The sequence below is a fragment of the Stenella coeruleoalba genome (genome assembly GCF_951394435.1).
Source record: "Stenella coeruleoalba genome assembly, chromosome: 11".
Taxonomy (NCBI): Eukaryota; Metazoa; Chordata; class Mammalia; order Artiodactyla; family Delphinidae; genus Stenella; species Stenella coeruleoalba.
This window is the reverse complement of record NC_137157.1, coordinates 39,480,560-39,501,222: the sequence shown is the minus strand read 5'-3', so window position 1 is coordinate 39,501,222 and position 20,663 is coordinate 39,480,560. Positions and strand designations below refer to the sequence as shown.

Genomic DNA, 20,663 nt, shown 5'->3' with positions numbered 1-20,663 from the left:
TCAGTCCATTTCAATTTCCTTATACTTTACTGTGCTTAATTTTAAGTCATAATAAAATTGATAGTAAGACCTGCAGTAAAGGCACAGTGGTGGGAAGCCTAGGAATTGAGGTACCATCAGAGTTATATGGCAATAAAGGACAGTCATCACTTAGACGTGGCTCAGATCTATGGAAATTGACAACTAATGTAGAGAATCGTATTATCGACATTGCCTACACCTGGGTAATATGACTACTGAAGCACTAACTGTGTTCAAGCACTGAGCTCAATACTCATTTCAACTAAGAAAACTCTGTGGGGTTGATTTTATTAATTGTATTTTGCATCTAAAGGGACTCAGAAATGTTAAGTCATTGGCTCATGGTCACACAGCCAGTAGGTGGGTAGAGACCAGAATTGGATCCTGTGTTTTTCTACATGAAAATCCTGTATTCTTTGCTTTTCTTTGGGAGTCAAAATACTCTGAGCTGGCCCAAATAGACTACACGTTTTCTTTGACTCAAATGAGTCATATGTACAATGGATAAAATAACAAAACACTGAAGATCTTAATATTGTAAGGTATTTCAAATAATACTCCCCAAATAAATATGAAAATCCTGCAAAATGTGGCAAAGCAGTAACCATTATACCATATTATTTGGTTAAGAAATCATCTAAAAATTTAAAGTCAATTTAGTCAACCTGCATTTTTATTTACATTCTAGCATTCACATAATTTTCGTTTCCCTCAATTTACTCTTATCCCCTAAATCCTTACGTAGCTTCACTTGAGATCATAGCTTCTTCTAATTCTGTTCAAGGTGTAACTTTTCAGGAAAAGAAAAGCCATTTTTGAGTGTACTTTTCATCTTTCCTTGTGAAGAAAGTTATAATTAGAGATAAAGTCTGATCTCCCTTCTCCAAGTACCCTTTAATAAATGGATTATGCTTCTGAGGCCCAGATAGTTCCAAACCACAAGAACCCTGCATACAGAGCTGTCACTGAGAAACCAAGGACGCAGTAGATACTTCAACTTTCTCTTTTTAATTTAGTTTACAAATCCAAATACAGCAGAAGTTTGTTGATCACTTCCTTGCCATATTTTTGTTTGTATTTTTCTGTTTCTACATTCCAGTGTTAGAATTTGTACCTAGCCCCTACCAGGCAAGGTCAGGAACTTACCAAAGATCATTCAAAATACTATGTATTATTCTTTCTAGTGATTGAGTTTTATTACTTGCAGCTATAATTTAAGTAAAGGAAAGTGCACTATGCTTTGATATCATTTTGTATCTTTTGTGCCAGTGTGAAAAACATTCAAGATCCCTTTAACATCAATTGAGAAGAACATTTATAGGACCGAAGAGTCTGTTGTATATAACATATTTGAAATTATTTTATATGTAAACATTTATTCTTATAATATGCTAATTTTGAACTTTAGTCTCTTAATTGTTCAGCAAATTATTCAATTTATTTAGTTAATTTTTTTTTAAACAAACTGGTAGAAAGCTGTATATATTAACTAGTATAAGTATTGTGTGGCGGTTAAGCAGTGTTCCAAAGTACTGAATCAGTTGGAAGAAAGGTTTTCTTATTAAATATTTGTGTTACGAATATATTTGGAATAAAATTATATGTAACTGAAAATGCAATATTTTAAGATGTTTGCTTAGAATTATGAAAATTATAATCTTACTTAAGAGCAATTATAATCAAAAAGCTTCCTCACAAGAAAATACTGGTTTTAATATGCTTCAAATACCCTTTAATCCTTCTGCCCCCATCTGTTATTACAAACATGTTGCTTGTGCTACCTTAAAATGTAAACGAGGGTGTATTCCATTAGAAGGACTTCTTTTCTATATGAACACAAAAGAGAGAGGTTAATAGATGCAATAATTCTGATGGATGATTCTCATAAGAGGCCCCTAAAAAGAAACAATCAATCAAACATATAGGTTCTAGCTCTTATTACAGAACAACAGATGTCAGGGCTTCTTAAGAAAATGTGTGCCCATCACAGAATACTGCTGAGTTCTACCCTCTTTGAAACTAATAAAAACACAGTTGCAATGCCAGCTATGTAAGCTAGGGAGGAATTCAGTGGAAAAGTGAGATATCAGAAATGCTTTCAAGTCCTTTGAAATTGTAAGTGCATTTGAATGTTATGCCGTGAGCAGGGAGGCTGCATGAAGTGATTCTGTTTCTAAAGGTAGTTATAAAGAATCTGAACTACAGGATTCAAGAAACACTACTGGTGATTTTGAAAAACCATATAAAGCTAAAGTTAGGAAGAACTGCATTCCAGAGTGGTTCAAAAACGGCACATGATTTCAGAGTAATTTAAATAATTTTAAACTCTTATATATACTTGATTTTACAGTCTAATAGTTAGTATCTTAGTTTTAAAAAACAATAAAAAGGCAACTTCACTACTTCCATGCTTTGTTGGGAGTTTTGCTTGTCATGGAAGAAAATAAAAGAAGAAAGTAAAAGAGAAAATCTTAACAGTTCGTGTTTCAACCCTGTTCAACTCCATTTTTTGAGAGTTTTTTCTAACCTTTAGCCTTTCTAGATTTTCTCTTAACAAGCATTTTAAGTAACGGCATGAATTTTAGGAATTCTCAAAATATTTTCTGCTATAATTTAAATGTATGCAGAATCTGGCAATACAGTGATCTGTTCATTTCTTGAGTGAATAGGTAAAGCATATTTAATCATTGGAAAGTAGAAACACCTTTCTGACTCAATTTTTTCTCACGTAGTTCTTCATCTCAAAGAAGAAGTTCCTTTAGCAACCAATGAAATCAATTGGTGAAGCAGGTGTAATGGACAGATGTCTTAATGTGCTGCCTGCCTGGGACAGCACAGTCTATTGGAAAAAAACAGAAAGTAAAGATGCCAGAACAGAGTAATACATTAGTGTCACATTTAGAGAGGTTCATGCGTTGCTCTGGGGGACACAGAGATGATTCTACATAGATCAGTGGGGTTAAGGATGGCTTCTGAGAGATGTGAATAGGAGTGAGGATCATTTCTGAAGAATTTCAACTGCAGAAAAGTTAGCCTAGCCAAAAATTTTAAAGAAGGGCCTGCCATGGTTTTCCCTGTAGAATTAAACACATCAGCTTATACTTGAACTATAAAACTTTCTTTCAGCTCATGGTCTGTGCCTACATATTGGCAAAGGAACGTACAGTGGAGAATATAAAACTATTGCAGTTCTATTTTTAATAGCCCAGTATGGATCTGTAATCCATCAATTATATAAAGTTTTCCTTAAAGAAACTTATCTTTTCATTCTCCTTCTCTGGAGTGTGCGTTTCTATACTCGAAGGCCCATTTTGTGGACTATTTAGTATCTGTTTTGTTGTCTTAAGTTTGCTATTTCAAGCTTTAAGCCGTTGTTACTCCCGTAAATTCTAGTGATTCAAGATTTCTATGAGCAAGTTCATGTTGACCCAATCAACTGCCTTCATGTCTTCATAGAAGCTGATTATATCCCCTTTGTTTTCCTAAGTGGAGATATTATCTTTGCAACCCTGTCTCCTGTAGCAGCCTGCTTTTCCTCTGAATCACAAGCAGTATGTCATATAAGAGAAATGAGAAGGTAGTTGTAGGCACTGCCTGAATGATGAGTAGTTCTTATGCATTACTAATGGCAACTTGAGAACTACTTAGAATGACACTTAGCACCAGATAAAGTGATCAACCTTCCAGGAGATGGAAGCTCTGTAATTGAACTGGAATAACCGCTAAACACTACATCCCTTTCTTTTCAGCTTGATGTGTCATATTTTGGTAAGTGAACATAATCATTTACTACATATCTGATGCTATACTTGAGCAAATTCATAGTAAAACCTTTGACTCATGAGTTACATAGAACCAGTCAGAGGCCAGATGTAATATTGTTATATACCTGTAGTGTTTTTTAATGTCACATAACCTACTATAACAACAGTGTATTGAGATAAAATATTGGATTGTGCTTTTTGTTCGTTTGTAGGGTTTTCTTCTTTTTTGGTTTTAAGGTTCATTAGTGTGATTTTGTTTTTCTTCAAACTTTTTGCTTGTGATGATATGGATAGTCTAGGTAAGAAGCTTGGGTCACTTAGGGTATTATCTCATAGGATTCTTACAAATATTAAATAACAATATGAGATAAAGTGTTTAGAGAACTGCCTGGCACACAGTAATCACTCAGTAGCATTCTTTTTAGGGCATTATAATGAAATATTATCGCTCCATAGGTCAGTTACCTTTACTTTTCTCCAAGCAGATTTATCCTAGGTAGCCTATAAATGATCAATAAAAACTGAACAACACTACTAGAAAACTAGCTCAAAGTCTATGACCTAAATATTACATGAACCAAGTATGTCAGCTTTGTAAAGCGATTGGAAAATGTGGCGTCTGTGAGTCTGTTTGGGGCAAGGAAGCAGGGAGTTGGCCTGTGTGTGTTCTCAGTCCTAATCTATATAGGATATTCTGAAAGCAAGCTGTCATTCAAACTTTTTAAAAGAATTGGCTTATAGGAACAATGAATTTATTTCATAAGCTTTGGTAATAAATAATTGTGTCGCTTAACTCTTCTATTATTGTTTCCCTGAAATCTATTCACCATACCACAGCCGAAGTGGTGCTTTGAAAATTCAGCTCTGATTAAGTTACTGCCCCCTCCTACCCTACTTATAGCTCTTTATTTATTTATTTATTTATTTATTTATTTATTTATTTATTTATTTATTTATTTATTTTTGGCTGTGTTGGGTCTTCGTTGCTGCACACGGGCTTTCTTTAGCTGCAGCGAGCGGGGGCTACTCTTCGTTGTGGTGCGCGGGCTTCTCATTGCAGTGACTTCTCTTGTGGAGCACAGGCTCTAGGCGCACAGGCTTCAGTAGTTGTGGTGCACAGGCTCAGTAGTTGTGGCTCGCGAGCTCTAGAGCACAGGCTCAGTATTTGTGACACACGGGCTTCATTGCTCCGTGGCATGTGGGATCCTCCCAGACCAGGGCTCGAACCTGTGTCCCCTACATTGGCAGATGGATTCTTAACCACTGTGCCACCAGGGAAGCCCCACTTATAGCTTTTTAATGATTTTATAAAGTTTAAGAAAAACAGGCCAAAGTCCTTGCTGTGACTTACAGGGACCTCTGGGATCTGAATCCTCCTTACCTTCCCAGCCTAGGGCTCCTCACTCACACTGTGCTTTCTGTGGTTCAGTGGCCCTGATCATGGGCTCGACATGTCAGAAAATTTGCACATGCTGAACCACCCCCCTGGAATGCTTTTCCCTACAAGGCCTTGCTCAAGTAATTTTTAATTCTAAGTTTGATCTCAACACAGTGCCTGGCACATAATAAGTGCTCCAAAATGTAGGTAGCATAAATGAAAAAGTGGATGGTTAATGGAACATGTACTGTCTCAGAAGCTCTGTAATAAAGGATAATTTGAAATTTTTTTCACTAGCAGTTTTCCCTTTATGTCACTTTATATTAGAATAAAGTTCAAACTCAATTTAAATATTCCCTTCTTTGGATTCACATTCATGTATCTGAATTGTTAAAAGATTCTTACCATGTTAGTAGAGAAAAAAGTCTTTTATCTGCTAGTATATTCTTTTCAGATTTAGGGTTAATACATTAATAAAGGGGGAAGGGGTAATACATTCTCGCTCTAGAATTTTGGAAGATTTTGAGAAAAGGTCCAAAACTTAGCTCACCAAAAATGGAATGACTGCATGTATCAAGCCTATATTGAATGGTAACAATTGTAATAGTGAATATGCTGTACATGATATAAAAACTGTCTTACAATTTGTGCTCTAAGGAAGATATTGTGAAACTATAGCCAGACAGAGATAACAAAGTAAAAAAAAAAAATCTTAAAAGGAGAAAAACCATACATGGAAGCTTCACAATAATAAGCTTTTGCAATTGCCCAAGTTCCCTCTCATAGCAGCCTTGGTTGATTAGAATGAGGAACTGTGAGTAAATAGAATTCCTTTGAAAGAAAAAGTGTTTGGGCTCCAGAAGCTGATGAATTTTCTTCTATTCTTAGGGTAGCAAAAAGAAAGAAAGGTAAAATTCTGAGCTTTACTCTCTATATAACAAGGTTGTTGTGACCAAATGAATGTGAAGAATTTAGAACACTGTACAATTCTAAACTATTGACATGAGTAATACTTTTTTGTTAACTATTAGTAATGTCAATGCATTCTGTATGCTACTGAGGAAATTGATTTATTTTATGTGCACTAAATAGAAGTGAGACCCAATTAGAAATGAGAAATTATTCCTAATCTTACTTCTAAACTTTAAAACATTTGTTCATAATTTTAAATCTTTCAAGATTTCATTATTCATTTTTATCTCTCTCTACTTGTTAGTTTCACACATCTTGAAAAAGAATATTTGTTGTCTGAATTACTTCTTATAAAATAGAAATTAAATATTGTCTGACTCTTTTAAGCCTTTAAGAAATGTCTTTTTTTTTAGTTTATGAAGATGCTAGCTGGTGTATGTGGGTGTGTGTATCTAAACATCCCGAAATGTCCCACACTACTAATATGAGTAACAATTAGAAGTGCACATACAATAGTATTACTATGCTTATTCTCTGAGTTATTGTATATCATTATATTTTATTTTATTGTCCATTCTATGTGTTCTCACTCTGTCTCTGAAGGAACACTGTCAAGAGATATACTTTGAATCTGTAACTTACTTGGTTTCTTGACCACACACTCTACTTTTAGAAGTTTCTTCTACTTTGTCTTTCAACACACTGCTCCCTTCTTTTGCCTATTCTTGGGTATATTACATTTTCTCTGTCCATCTTTTATTAAATGTTGGTTTTCTTCAATGGTAGTCAGCCATTTCCTCTTCCTACATTTCATGTGTTCGCTGAGAGATTTCACCTATTCCCTTAGCTTGTTTTTACATCTCTACAAACAATCTCAAATCTCTATTCTCAGCTCCCAAATTTTTTTTTTTATTCCTTAGTTTTGCAAATTAGAGAGGGTAGTTAAGAGTGTGGACTTTGAAGACAAAATGCTTGGGTATAAATGTGAGCTTTACTTATCAGTTAGGTGACCTTGTGCAAGTTATTTAATATCTTTGTGCCCCAGTTTCTTGTATTCCATGGTATGGCTGTGAGAGTTAGCCATAGAATAGAATAGTTAGCCATTGGAATAGAACCTGACACATAATAAGTCTTCTATTAAGTGCTCTGTTAGATTTGTTGTGCTGTCATTGTCATTACTGATTGAGCAGGTAGCATGAGCAGGGAGACATAATACTGAGCAGAGGAAACAGGACCTGGCCCCTGCTCTCCTGGAGCATATAGTCTATAATCCTCTTTTTAGCTTCCCACTAGATTTGTGTGCTTGGTTGGCCTCCTGGTATTTCCAATACAAGATATTTAAATCCAAAACAAGAACATGCTTCCCCCTCAAATCTGCATCCAGTCCTCATAACACTTAACATCTTTACAAGGGTCACCTGGTAAATTGAACATTACTTCAATTACATTTTACAGGAAACAACTTTCTGAATGTCTCACAGGTGTGACATTGGTCAACCACTTGCCAGTGATCCCACAGCATAAGTCCTGGAGCTGACACTTGGACCAAGATTGTTCTTCAGGCCCTTTCTGTATGAGTCACTGCCAAAGATACCATGTTTCCTGGAACCTGGTAGAACATCAATACATATTCTTGAACTAAATGAATGGAATGAACCCTAATTTATTAATTCAGAGTTTACATTTTGACTGTGTCTATTTTATGTTCTGTTAGAAGACAGGGAAGTGGGAAGGGACCAGTATTTTCTGAGCAGGAAACATTTATATACCTTAATCATTCGTTTGTCATCCTTCACCTCATTCTGTCCTTGTAACTCTAAGACTGGTACCATTATCACCATTTTAAAGATGAGAAAACTCGGGAGTTTGAACAATTCTCTTAAGATTCCTGAGCTGGTACATGTTAAAGTCACAATTTAATTCCAAACCTGTCTAATTCTAAGGACCCGCAATCTTTTTACTATGCCATCTTGCCTATTTACTTTGCCTGACAATCTATGGAAAATAGTTTCCTCTTACACCATAGTTTTAGCTTTTCACAACATATATGTCGAGCACTCGGTCATATCACTTGTTTCAGATTAAGTCAGAATAAAAACATTGACAAGGTAAGTCACCTATCTGTTTATTTACAGAACCTTAGACAGAATCCAGAGGTATGAGTCAAAAACTTAAGGATGTGAATTAATCCCCTATTATATATTTTTGATATCATATTGGAGAAGATACTTATTCCTCCTGCATTCTTTTTATACATATAAAACACTCAAAAAAGTTAATATTCATAAAAGCCTTTTCTTGCTAATAACTATTGAGAGAAATTTAAGTGAAATAATCATTGGCTTCTGATAACATATGACCATTAAGTCAATATATGCTTCTACTCTCTTTAATTTTTCCAGTATATTATTGAACAATTCCTTGTTCAAAAACTAAATATCAAGGATAACAAGTAAGATATTTGAGCTAATATTTGAGCATAAACTATTAAGGACAATGATGTAGTTTTATTTTCTTGTGTTACAGTTGAGAAGGGCATCTTAGCCAGACTAGCACAGTGATGACATATTTTCTGAACTGTTTTTTCTCACACTGTCTTATGCTTAATTTAACAAATATTTATTAAGTGCATACTGTGGGCAAGGGGTCACTATGGAGGGTACAAAAGAGGCTAGAATATCATTTCTCCCCTTGAGGAATTCATAATCTGATGGCAAAAGCAGACTTGTATGTAATCAACTGCAGTATCTGGAAGAAAAAAGTACATCTTTTAATAACAACACAAAATACTCTGGTATTGTAAAAAGAGCAAGGCTAGAGGGCAGGGCATTGTGGAGCTTGGAATGAAGTGGCAGGATATTAAATGGAAGACATCAGTTATGAAGCTAAAGCACATATAGGCAATAACATAATAAGAGTCTGGATTCGTCAGTGGACTGAGAGAGTAGAAGGTAAAGAATATCAGGGACATTTCAGGGGAAGAATCAATAATATGTGACACTTAATCAGATGTGGGAGTAGAAGTTAGGTGGAGTCAAAGATGAATTTCAGTTTTCTTATCAGATAATATGCCAGGGAACACAAAATAAGAAAAAGCGTAAGGGAAATGTGCAACATTTCATTTGAGGTTTGTGGGTTTAATATACCAGTAGGACATCTATAAGTAGATAGCCAGCAGGAGGAAATTTGGGTCTAGAATATAGTGAGGAGGAAGCAAAATAAGAAACTACAATAAAACACAAAACTACGGGAACCTCCTTGGTGGGGCAGTGGTTAAGAATCTGCCTGCTAATGCAGGAGACACAGGTTCGAACCCTGGTCCGGGAAGATCCCATATGCCACGGAGCAACTAAGCCCGTGTGCCACAACTACTGAGCCTACACTCTAGAGCCCGCGAGCCACAACTACTGAGCCCGTGTGCTACAACTACTGAGCCCGTGTGCCACAACTACTGAAGCCTGCGAGCCTAGAGCCCGTGCTCCACAAGAGAGGCCACCGCAATGAGAAGCCGGAACACTGCAACAAAGAGTAGCCCCCTCTCACCGCAACTAGAGAAAGCCCGCGTGCAGCAACAAAGACCCAATGCAGCCCAAAATAAATAAATAATAAATAAATAAATAATTTTAAAAATAAATAAAACTACAAAAACCAAAAACTACAAAGCCCAAAAAGTATGGGCATTAACACAGAACCAAAGTTTTGAAACAGTGGAATGGTGCTTAACAATCTCAATAATGCAGAGAAGTTGAAAATTGAGAATTAGCTGTTAGATTTGACAGCCATGAGATGCATGATGACTTTAGTATAATGAATGAGGAAGCCGGATTGCTGAAGGTTGAATAGATATATGGAAGTAAATGCAGAAAAGTTCACTATGAAAGTTTTATAATAAAGAGGAGAAAAGTGAGTAAGGGGTAAAAGGGTAGTTGATGTAAAATTAATATTTTGGCTTAGTATGGAGAAAAATGAACTTGTTTATAAACTAGTAAAAAACAAAAATAGAGAAGAAGAAGAATAAAGATACTTAACTCAAGATCCATAGAGTAGGAGTCTATTTGGGACTTCAGGTTGATTTTGATCTCTTAAAAGCATAAACAAAATATTGAGTGTATGTAAATTTTTATTTGAAGAGTCATGAGATTCTCATAAGGATCTCTACTTCTCACTGCAACCTCCCAAAAATAAATTTTGGAATCTCTGAAATACACAGAGGGAAGATTTTATGGGCAATACCCAAGGAAGCAGGATGAAATGAATTCAAGGGGATGTATATTCTACACCATTTCATTGAAAATTTCATCTGTGAATCTCAAAGTGTTCCATGTATGTTTAAAACAAATTTGAAAAGAATAACTCATATCATCTCTTAATATACTCTGAATTCTGAAAGGAAAATAGACCTAAAAGGATCATCACTGTACACATTACCTAAGAGATAACTGAGCACTTGCCCAATCTGTGCCAGGCATAGTGCAGGGTGGACTCAAACAATTAGGCAGGACACCTAACGTAGAATTTAGTGGAACCATGCCAATGTGGGATTCAGTAATGGTTTAGCAGACAAACTATCTAAGCTAAAACATGAAGAACCCATTCATTCAAAAAATGTTTATAGAGTGCCCATATGAGCCAGATACTATCCCAGGTGCTGGTCTTCTGGGCACGAATAAGACAGGAATGTCTGCCTTCGTGCATTGTGGCAAGAGGGAGACAAAGTAAACAAATGGACAAATAAACAAAAGTCTATAATATTAGGTCTTGATAAGTGTTATAAAGAAAATATACGGGGCGGGGGTGGGTATAGTGGCAAAGGAAGACTTCCCTACAAAGGTGACATTTGATAAAAGATTGGAATAAACAGAGGAAATGAGCCATGTAAATATCCAGGAAAGATCATGGGTGGTAGAGAGAACAAAGGCCCTGGGTAGGAACATGGTCTGTTGAGCTGGAGGAATCGCCAGTGTGTCCAGAACAGACTGAGGAAGACAGATGAGGAGAGTATATGAGGCCAGAAAAGACTTATGAGCCATGTTAAGGAGTTGAAATAGGAATAAGTCAAGTGAGGATTGGAGGGAGTAGCTTGACTTATTTGACTCCTTATTGAAGTTTGACTCCTTATTGAAGGAGAGTGTAGAGAAATGAAGTTGGAGGTGGGGATAAAAGTATTACCATTTTCATAGGATAGAAAGGACTTGATGAATGGTTTACTACCAACTAGCCGTCAACAATACACGAGAAACCCAAGGTTTGCAGATCAAAGACATCACTAGATAATTTCATCATCCAAGATTCTCTACCAAGAGATACCAATTGTTTTTCTTTATACAAGACACTGTATTGAGTACAATGCTTTAGATTGAAATGGGTATATTCTAATATAGTAGCTTTAGATCATTTTATAAATTTTCTTACTTTGCAGAGCCTAAAGTTCTGAGAGTTTCCAAAGTAAACATATTTCACTGATTTATATGTACATATTTTAAAGAACATGAAAATAAAGTAGACTGATTTTTTTAGTTATTCTAAAATTGGTTTTAAACTTTATAATATTTCTAACTTCGATTTTTTGAGTGGTTCTCTTTAGTACATAATGTTTTTACAAATATAAAATAATTCTAGGAACTAAAAATAAGTACCCTATTCTCCCTTCCCCCATATAACTGATGGACTCAAAATGTTAGTGATTCTTGGGTAGCTTTAGTTGTTGTAAAGTATGTGCTTTTACATCTGATTTAAGAAACAGGTAAATGTTTATTTAATCGTTCAGTTGAGATTGATACAGTTGTCTTCTACTTACGCTATCTTCTTATTGCCCAAATCATACATAGAAGATATGTAATTTTTTTTAAATATAGGTAATTTATGAAGTTTAGAATGAGAAGTTTATGGTTACTACTACATGAGCAAGCTATTTCAATGGAGGCTTCCTTGTTCTATTGCATCGTACTTGCTTAAGTCTGGGTTTTCTCATATCTGGGTTCTTATGACACTGACAATGTAATGTTAAAAATGTGGGACTAAATATTTTGTGCAAAATAAACTGTTATACCATAAAGTTTTTTTTTACAATTTACTTCATTTATCTGTTTATTGATAGGCTCTTTTCTCATCAAAGTTGAAAGCCTCTTTTGTAAATTATAAAAAATTTTATTGTGACCTGGTTCATTTAGTACTTATTTAGATGAAAAAAGCTTGAACTTGATAATAATACAGAGCCATTCAAACAAGGTCAGTATACTCTGCCTTCGTTATTACAGTTAATTTTTCATGACTTTTGTTGTCTTTTTATGAAAGTTTACATCTTTTACAATTTCTTACATTTTAAATACATTTTCTAAAATATTTACTATGTATATATTTGTTCATGTCTTTATTTTTGTATTTGGCACTCCAACATTTGCACTGGTATAGAATTTAGCAAATACAGCAGTAACAGAGTTTTAATTGAATTTTGCAAGAACTTAAGCAACATGAAAGCAGGGATCTGATCTGTCTTGTTTGCCTCTGTAACTTCAGACCTACAAAAGTGTCTAGCACAAGGTAGGTCCTCTATAAATATGTTAATGTAAAGGAGAGAAGAAAGAAGAGATAGAGGACAAGAGAAAGGGAAAGATGAATTAATAAGACAGTTTTTGTCCTGAAGAGACTTAGAGGCCAGATAAGGAAATATGACATGTGCGTAAAAACTAGAATAACAATACAGTGATGTACCCTCCAATATACCATAATTATATGTGCCTTCAGCGTTCAAGAATGGGATTTAGGCTGAAGTGTTTTTAAATTTGAAGTTGTGTTAACTTGATATTAAAAAGAATAATGATGTTAGTAATGGTAACATTAACGCCAACGCAACAGAGCTTATTATATGCTAACATTTCAAGTAAATTAATTTATCCAATCCTCACAATAGCACTATTGGATAATTATTATTATTATATTTGGTTTTTTAGATGAAGGAATTGAGGATTATAACTAGGAAGTTCTAAAGACAGAACACAGTGACAACCAAAAAATAACAGCCTGGGCTTCCCTGGTGGCGCAGTGGTTGAGAGTCCGCCTGCCGATGCAGGGGACACGGGTTCGTGCCCCGGTCCAGGAAGATCCCACATGCCGCAGAGCGGCTGGGCCTGCGCGTCCGGAGCCTGTGCTCCGCAACGGGAGAGGCCACAACAGTGAGAGGCCCGCGTACCGAAATAACAGTCTGTGAAAGCTCAATTCAGTCCTTTACTGGAAATATCACTCAAAAAAAACCTTTTTTTTTTTTTTTTGGCGGTACGCGGACCTCTCACTGTTGTGGCCTCTCCCGTTGCGGAGCACAGCCTCCGGACGCGCAGGCTCAGCGGCCATGGCTCACGGGCCTTGCCACTCCGCGGCATGTGGGATCTTCCCGGGCCGGGGCACGAACCCGTGTCTTCTGCATCAGCAGGCGGACTCTCAACCACTGCGCCACCAGGGAAGCCCCGAAAACCTTTTTTTCATACAGCATTTATTTTTGTATTTTACTTTCATTAATTTTTTTCCTTAAGTTGGATTTATAGTAAAATAGTAATAGTTATAAATAAGTATAACAATATAAATATTATTTCAACTATTTAAAAGCTCCAATTTATTAAATAACACAAATGTTAATTATACTTCTTTGAAAAATTTATTGAAAGGGTATCCATTTTATTTATTTTTTAATTGAAGTATAGTTGATTTACAATTTTGTGCCAACTTCTGCTGTGCAGCAAAGTGACTCGGTTATACACCTATATACAGTCTTTTTTTTATATTTTCCATTATGGATTACCAGAGAATGTTGATTATATCAATAGTTCCCTGTGCTATACATTAGGACCTTGTTGTTTATCCACTCTAAATGTAGTAGTTTGCATCTACCAACCCCAAACTGAAAGAGTAGCTTTGAAATAAGCAGCTAAAGAAAATCTAAGAACATCTCAGTGTTCTGCTGATTCTAGCATTTTGTCTCTAGATTTCTAACCTCATCTACGAATTATTGCTCATTCTCTTTCCCTGCTCCACTCATACATGTAAGAAAGTCTGCTAGAACTTGAGCTGTGCAGATTGCTGTGCAGAATAAAATGTTAATCTCTTGGCTTATTCAATCCAAGAATGATTGTAATATACTTACAATGATTGTAATAAATTGAGACTGTGACTGACTCAGATAGTGGCACAAAATTAATTACCTGTCTTTAGTCTTATATAATGCATTATATATATATATATATATAATATTTAGGAAAAGCACACAAGCATGGAAGATACATATATAATACACTATATATAATATAATTAATATATATTATATATACATGATATATATAATATATAATGCATTATATATACGTGCCTTCCATGCTTGTGTGTTTTTCCTAAATCTGTTCTCCCAGTGACTTTTACCTGCACTTCAGATCAGAGTTCACCTAAATTCCCACAGTGGTCAAGTATTGCTAGTGTTGCTAGTTTGTTATCTAGTAGTTAGCATACCACTAACAGTGGTCAGTAGATGATGGCATAAAAAAATGGATCATGTGCATCATGGCCAGTTTTAGCAAATCTCTAGACTAGATTCCTTTCCTAACTAAAGTTATCTTATAAAGAGGTCCAAACGTATTTTGAATAATTTAAAATCAAACCTGAAAATACATTTACAAAAGAAAACAGAAATATGTCCATTTGTCCTCAATAACAAAGGAATAGAGAAACTGAAGGCAATCAGTTGAACCAAAACAGGTTGTTAAAATTCACAGTGTGTTCTATGTTGAAATTTTAGAAATAAAAAAGAAAAAGATGAAAGCAGATGCACTGTTTTGTGGATTAAATCAGACAAGAGAGCCAAGGCTTTCAAACTCCTTCTTCTGTCCAATTTACAAAGAATAATGATATAAAATTCTTTGTAGCTTTTATCCCACATTGACTAATATGGTAAAAGATTTCTCCCTGGCATTTTTTTGCTTTAAAAAAATCCAAATAAATTTTAATTCTAACTGAAGTCCTTCCACATTCTATGTTTCGAATACAATTTGCAAACATTTTGTCTTAAATTATTTTTTAATAGGGAAAAAATTTTTGAATGGTGCAAGAGCCTACCTCTCCTGCTTTCTCCCCCACTTTTTGCCTTTGCACATTGCAAACAAGATTCTTCTTACGCAATTATCTTACAGGGCATCTTGGCATAAGGATATTCAAATGTAATTATTCTTTACATTTTCATGTCTCAGGTAATTTGGCTGGTATATTGTCTGTGATTTGCTTATACATAAGGTCAAAAACCTGACCCCTGTTGGTAATACATCATAAACTAATCATTTATATTTTCTTTGCCAAGGTTCACTGAACCATTTAACTTACACTGACTACTGCAACATTAACTTTTTCATATTAAAGCAGTATTCAAATTAACGTTTTTAAATTACACTATAAAAAAGTGAATTTGCGTAAGTAAAAATTAAGGGCACCGTAAGCAAATAAGTTGGGCAGTTTTTCTTGGGAAAACTGTAGCTTAAGCACATTCCTCTAGATTATTTAAGCTGTTTGTTGTGTTACAACAATTTGTATCTAACCCAGTAAAATTTATAGTACATGTGTTCAATGGAAGAAAATAATTGATAAATTAAACATCTCACTCTGTGGAAGCAGTCTATTAAAATTGCTAACTTATTAGATATTTTGTCTATGAGCTTTTATGAATTCATCTATATCATAAAAATATAATCTTTTAATATTACAAAATTTGAAGTACATATATTTGGTTAATTCCTCTAAGTTCCCCTGTCAAATAAATGGTACCAGAGAGCCCTTTATCTGTATCCATTTCTAAATTGATAATAACTAAAAGGATTTAGAGTTTTGTGAAAATAACAAGAGAATTTACTGAAAAATGATTGACTCTTACCCTAAAATGAGTGAACCTAAAGTCTAAGAGAAGTACGTTAGGACAAATATATTTTGCTTACAAGTTAGGTTCCTCATCTTTTATTTTTTTGTTCATTTACTTTGCCCAAAGAGGTTTATTTATACCTTTTCCATAAGCTACAATTATAAATACTTTTTTTAAATTGAAATATTGTTGATTTACAATGTTGTGTTAGTTTCTGGTGTATAGCAAAGGATTCAGTTACGTATTTGTGTGTGTGTGTGTGTGTATACATATATATATTCTTTTTCATATTCTTTTCCATTATGGTTTATTATAGAATATTGAATATAGTTCCTTGTGCTATACAGTAGGACCTTGTTGTTTATCCATTTTATATATAGTACTTTGTATCTGCTCATCCGAAACTCCTAATTTATCCCTCCCCACCCCCTTTGGTAACCATAAGTTTGTTTTCTATGCTTGAGTCTGTTTCTGTTTTGTAAATAAGTTCATTTGTATCATAGTTTAGATTCCACATATAAGTGATATCATATGATATTTGTCTTTCTCCTCCTGACTTACTTCACTTAGTATGATAATCTCTGGGTCCTTCCATGTTGCTGAAAATGCCATTAGTTCATTCTTTTTTCATAATTGAGTGGTATTGCACTCAGTTGTTACGGTAGTATCTTCTCTATCCATTCATCTGTCGATGGTCATTTAGGTGGCTTCCATGTCTTGGCTACTGTAATTAGTGGTGCTGTGAACACTGGGGTGCATGTATCTTTTCAATTTAGAGTTTTCTCCAGATATATGCCCTGGAGTGGGATTGCTAGATCATATGGCAACTCTGTTTTTAGTTTTTTAAGGAACCTCCATGCTGTCTTCCGTAGTAGATGCACCAATTTGCGTTCCTACCAACAACGTAGGAGGTTCCCTTTCTCCACATCCTCTCTAGCATTTATTACTTACAGACTTCTTAATGATGACCACTTTGACCGGTGTGAGGTGATGTCTCATTGTAGTTTTGATTGGCATTTCTCTAATACTTAGTGAAGTTGAGTATCTTTTCATGTGCCTGATGACCATTTGTATGTCTCCTTGGGAGAAATATCTGTTTAAGTCTTCTGCCCCCTTTTTGATCGGGTTGTTTGCTTTTTTGTTATTGAGTTGTATGAGCTCTTCATATATTTACAAATACTGTTTTGAATGACGAATCACCAGAAGCACATTTTATTAGTCTAATAAGCTCTACATTAGCATGCAAAGCTGACCTGGCATGAAAGTAATTTAGGGATAAAAATAATAGCAAATGATTGCTAGCATCAGGAGACAGTTTTCTAAATTATCCATTCATTTATACATTCAACATGTATTTGTTGAGCTACGACTGTATAGAATAGTAGCCAAATGGTGTTCTAGGCACTAGATATGCATCAATGAACCAAACTGAAAAAACCTCGAGCTCTTACAGATTTTTGAAGAGGTGGTCGTGGTGCCAGGAAGAAACAGACAAGCATATATGCAGCGTAATGATAAGTACTGGGAAGAAAAATACAGTATTACTGAAAAGTGAAGAAAACAAATAAACCTAGACCTATTCAACATCAGGGAGTCAGAAAATTAATTTTTAAATCAATACGATAAATTTCACTCCTATGAATAGGTAAAAGAAAGTTGTTGGTTTTTTTTTTAATAGTGATAAATATCCTCACCCCAATCCATTCTCCAAAGAGTAACTAAAGGGAGTGGATGCTTCAGTGGCTTCCAGGGTCCCCTCACCTAGAACCCTCATCAGAGGCTGCCCCATGCCTGCCTCCAGCCTTGATACCCCCGTGCCTCTCCATACTCACTACATTTCAACCACATGGACCCTTTGTGTCGTCCTTGTTCCTCAAGCATACGGAGCTCAGGACTTTACACATATATTGTCATATTTTGAATCTACCCCTTTACCCCATCCTACCCGTAAATCCAGCTAATTCCTGAATGTGATTTCTGCAAGGAAGCCAATTCTGGATGAAGCTCCCCTGCTCTCACTTTCCCGGCATCTTTACCTGTCCTTTTTGGAATTTATTACACGTAAAGTGTGTAATGACACATGCTCTGTATGTATGTTTTTATCATCTCTCTCTTTCATTAGCCTGCAGTCTCCGTGGGGCGAGGTGAGGTGGGCACTAGAGGCAGCCGTTTGTCTCCTTTGCCAGTGAGTGTTCAGTGTCTTGCACCCTGCCTGACACGAATAAGCATTTAGAAAATCACTTCTGAGAGAAAGAATGAATTTCTATAAAAAATGTCTTAAGTTTACAACCCATGGTTTTATGTAACACATTGCAAAGTGGGTTCTGGTGGGAGCTGGTAATATCCTTTTAAACCATGTGACTGAGCTAAATCTAGTTGAATCTTTTGTTTTTAAATCTGTGTTACATACTGTTTCTGCCCCGGACTCTGCTGGAAGTCTACTGCTTGCTTGTAGACTCACAGTCCCAATGACAGATGTTTTTTAATCTTTGCTATTTGGCTTCCAAAATGGGTATATATTACTAACTCATGTATTCTCACCAACATTTAGAAAATGACCCTGGGGGCTGTGCTCTGAGAAATCAGATACTTTCTGGGACCTGTAGCCATGGGAAAGAGGTCTTGAACGCTTTCTGGTGGGAAAAGCCATTTTATGCTTGGAACCATTGTTGAAAAGAAGATCCAATTGTGAAAAGCCACAGTTGTGTAAACTATTAAAAAATTCCAGGGAGTGACATAGATCAGGACTTTATTGTTTTATCCTCTTACTTCACATGTGTGTGAAGGGCACACACATAGATGTGCATAAACGTACAGTGTTGGTGATGTTTTCTGCTTCATTCCACATGAGAACTTAGAATACTCCTAGAGGATGGGAAGAATCCTTTATCCACATGCCTACCACATCCTGCATCTCCATTGTGACACTTATCTATGTGTAGTAATAATTTATTTCCTTACCTGTCTCGCCAATTCTTTTAGAAGCAAGAAACTTTCATTTTTTATCCCCAAAACCTGGCCAGCAAAAAGACAGTCCACAATAGACACTCAATTAATATTCATTGAATGAATCGCAGATTATAAATAAGTACCTATAATGGAAATAGCCTGAGCTGGAGTCAACCTTCCCTTGTCTATCTCAGCCAGGCAAAATGGAGCTCAGAAACCACTCAGGGAATTACACTGTCTTATGCAGCATCTTCTCCTTTAAACCAACAGCTAAGGTTTTCCCAAACCCAGAAAACCCCCAAAAGATTTTCCTACATGGATTTATGCCAGAACGATTCTGGTCCATTAGCTGGCAAAGAGGACTCCATAATAACTTCAGAGGAACTGTAAAATTCTATTCAGAATATAATGAAAGCTGCAGGGGATTGTGTATTCATTTATCTTGAAGTAGGAAAGCTTGAATCCTCAAATAACAGGGTGTTGCCATATTAGCTTCCTCCAGAAAACTGAAACTTCAACTGTGAAGAGAGCAGAATGGTCTGATTAGTATCAGAGCTGCTGGAATCTGCAAAGCCTCCATTCTTAATTGGAGCTGCAAGATGCAGCTGATAACTTAAAGTCTCCCTCTGTGAGTTTCTGCATTCGTGGATGAATTCTGTTACTTTAGTGTTTTTGAGATTCCATATTCTAAAATCATTATTTAAAAATCTCAAATATAAGATAATACCATAGGTTGCCCTGTATCTAAGAATAAATAAATACAATAAAAGAGTATATTAAAGAAAACAGAAAGAATAAAAGGAAGAAGGAAAGAAAAGGAAAAAGAATGGAAAAGAAAGGAGGGAGAAGAAAAGGACAAAGGAAGCAAGGAAGGAAGGTACTATTAGAATATTTGATAGACCTCCTCCACAACTCAGATGTTTTTGTATGTGCAGTATTTCAATGTCCTTCCTAGGTACATACAATGCCTTCCTTTTTTATTAGCACGGCTGCAGCTGCTGTTGCTTGCAAAGAGGTTCACAAATCAAAATAGACTCAGTTAGCTTTTCAATAATGCTAAAATATGGGGGAACACTGCCAGAGAAGGACAGCACTCCAGTATCCTAAACAGGGAGTCTTGTCAGCAAAACAAAGTATGAATTGCTTAGAGATAATCCCCCCGGGTGGTAATTCCACTGGGTGCCTTCTGTGGCGGCACACGCTCTTTCTCCTCTACGGAGCAATGCCATAGAACAGGCTATGTCAGAAGAAGTAGGAAAAAAGTTGCTTTCTTGAAACATTTCTTCTTCTAGATTTTTCTTTATGTCCACATGATTCATACCTCTTGGTTCTTAGCCTGGAGCACGTAGTGCAACCAGGAAATGAGGAAGCTAGAGCTGGCTGTGAATAATGAATGGGCCACATCAGCAAAAGTCTATATACACACTCAGTAGCAAAGGCGGGTGCAGAGTTGCAGGCCAGCATTTTTATGAATTTTTTCCATTCTCCTCTTTCTCTCAAAGGAAACCAGGAAAACAAGAACTAGCAAGAGCTTGACAAACGCCTGGCTTTGAATTGGAGACATTCACCTGCCTATTGCTTCATTCCTGGAAATTTCACTGCAACTAACTAAGGTACGTGGAAAAAAAACAGAAACTTTGATATGTTTTGTTGATGAACTTGTGATATGTGGAATAAGAATGCATTTATGCGGAAAATTGGAGGACTGTATCTCTTACTTCAAAAGAATGTTTAGTATTTGTCATGTCTTTTG

At 35.7% G+C, this 20,663-nt stretch overlaps 1 protein-coding gene across 8 annotated transcripts in view; it reads left to right on the top strand.

Moving 5' to 3' along the window:
* The window catches only part of SYT1 (synaptotagmin 1), a 1,170,968-nt gene that overhangs the window by 723,616 nt on the left and 426,689 nt on the right, over nucleotides 1-20,663 (top strand). For 7 of the 8 annotated variants that reach the window (XM_079937830.1, XM_079937831.1, XM_079937829.1 and 4 more), the window contains one exon: nucleotides 20,413-20,523. The gene's annotated coding sequence lies outside the window, so the exon portion shown is untranslated. Of the gene's footprint in view, nucleotides 1-20,275; nucleotides 20,524-20,663 lie in introns of those variants that run through there. The other variant, XM_079937836.1, reaches the window with a different exon arrangement.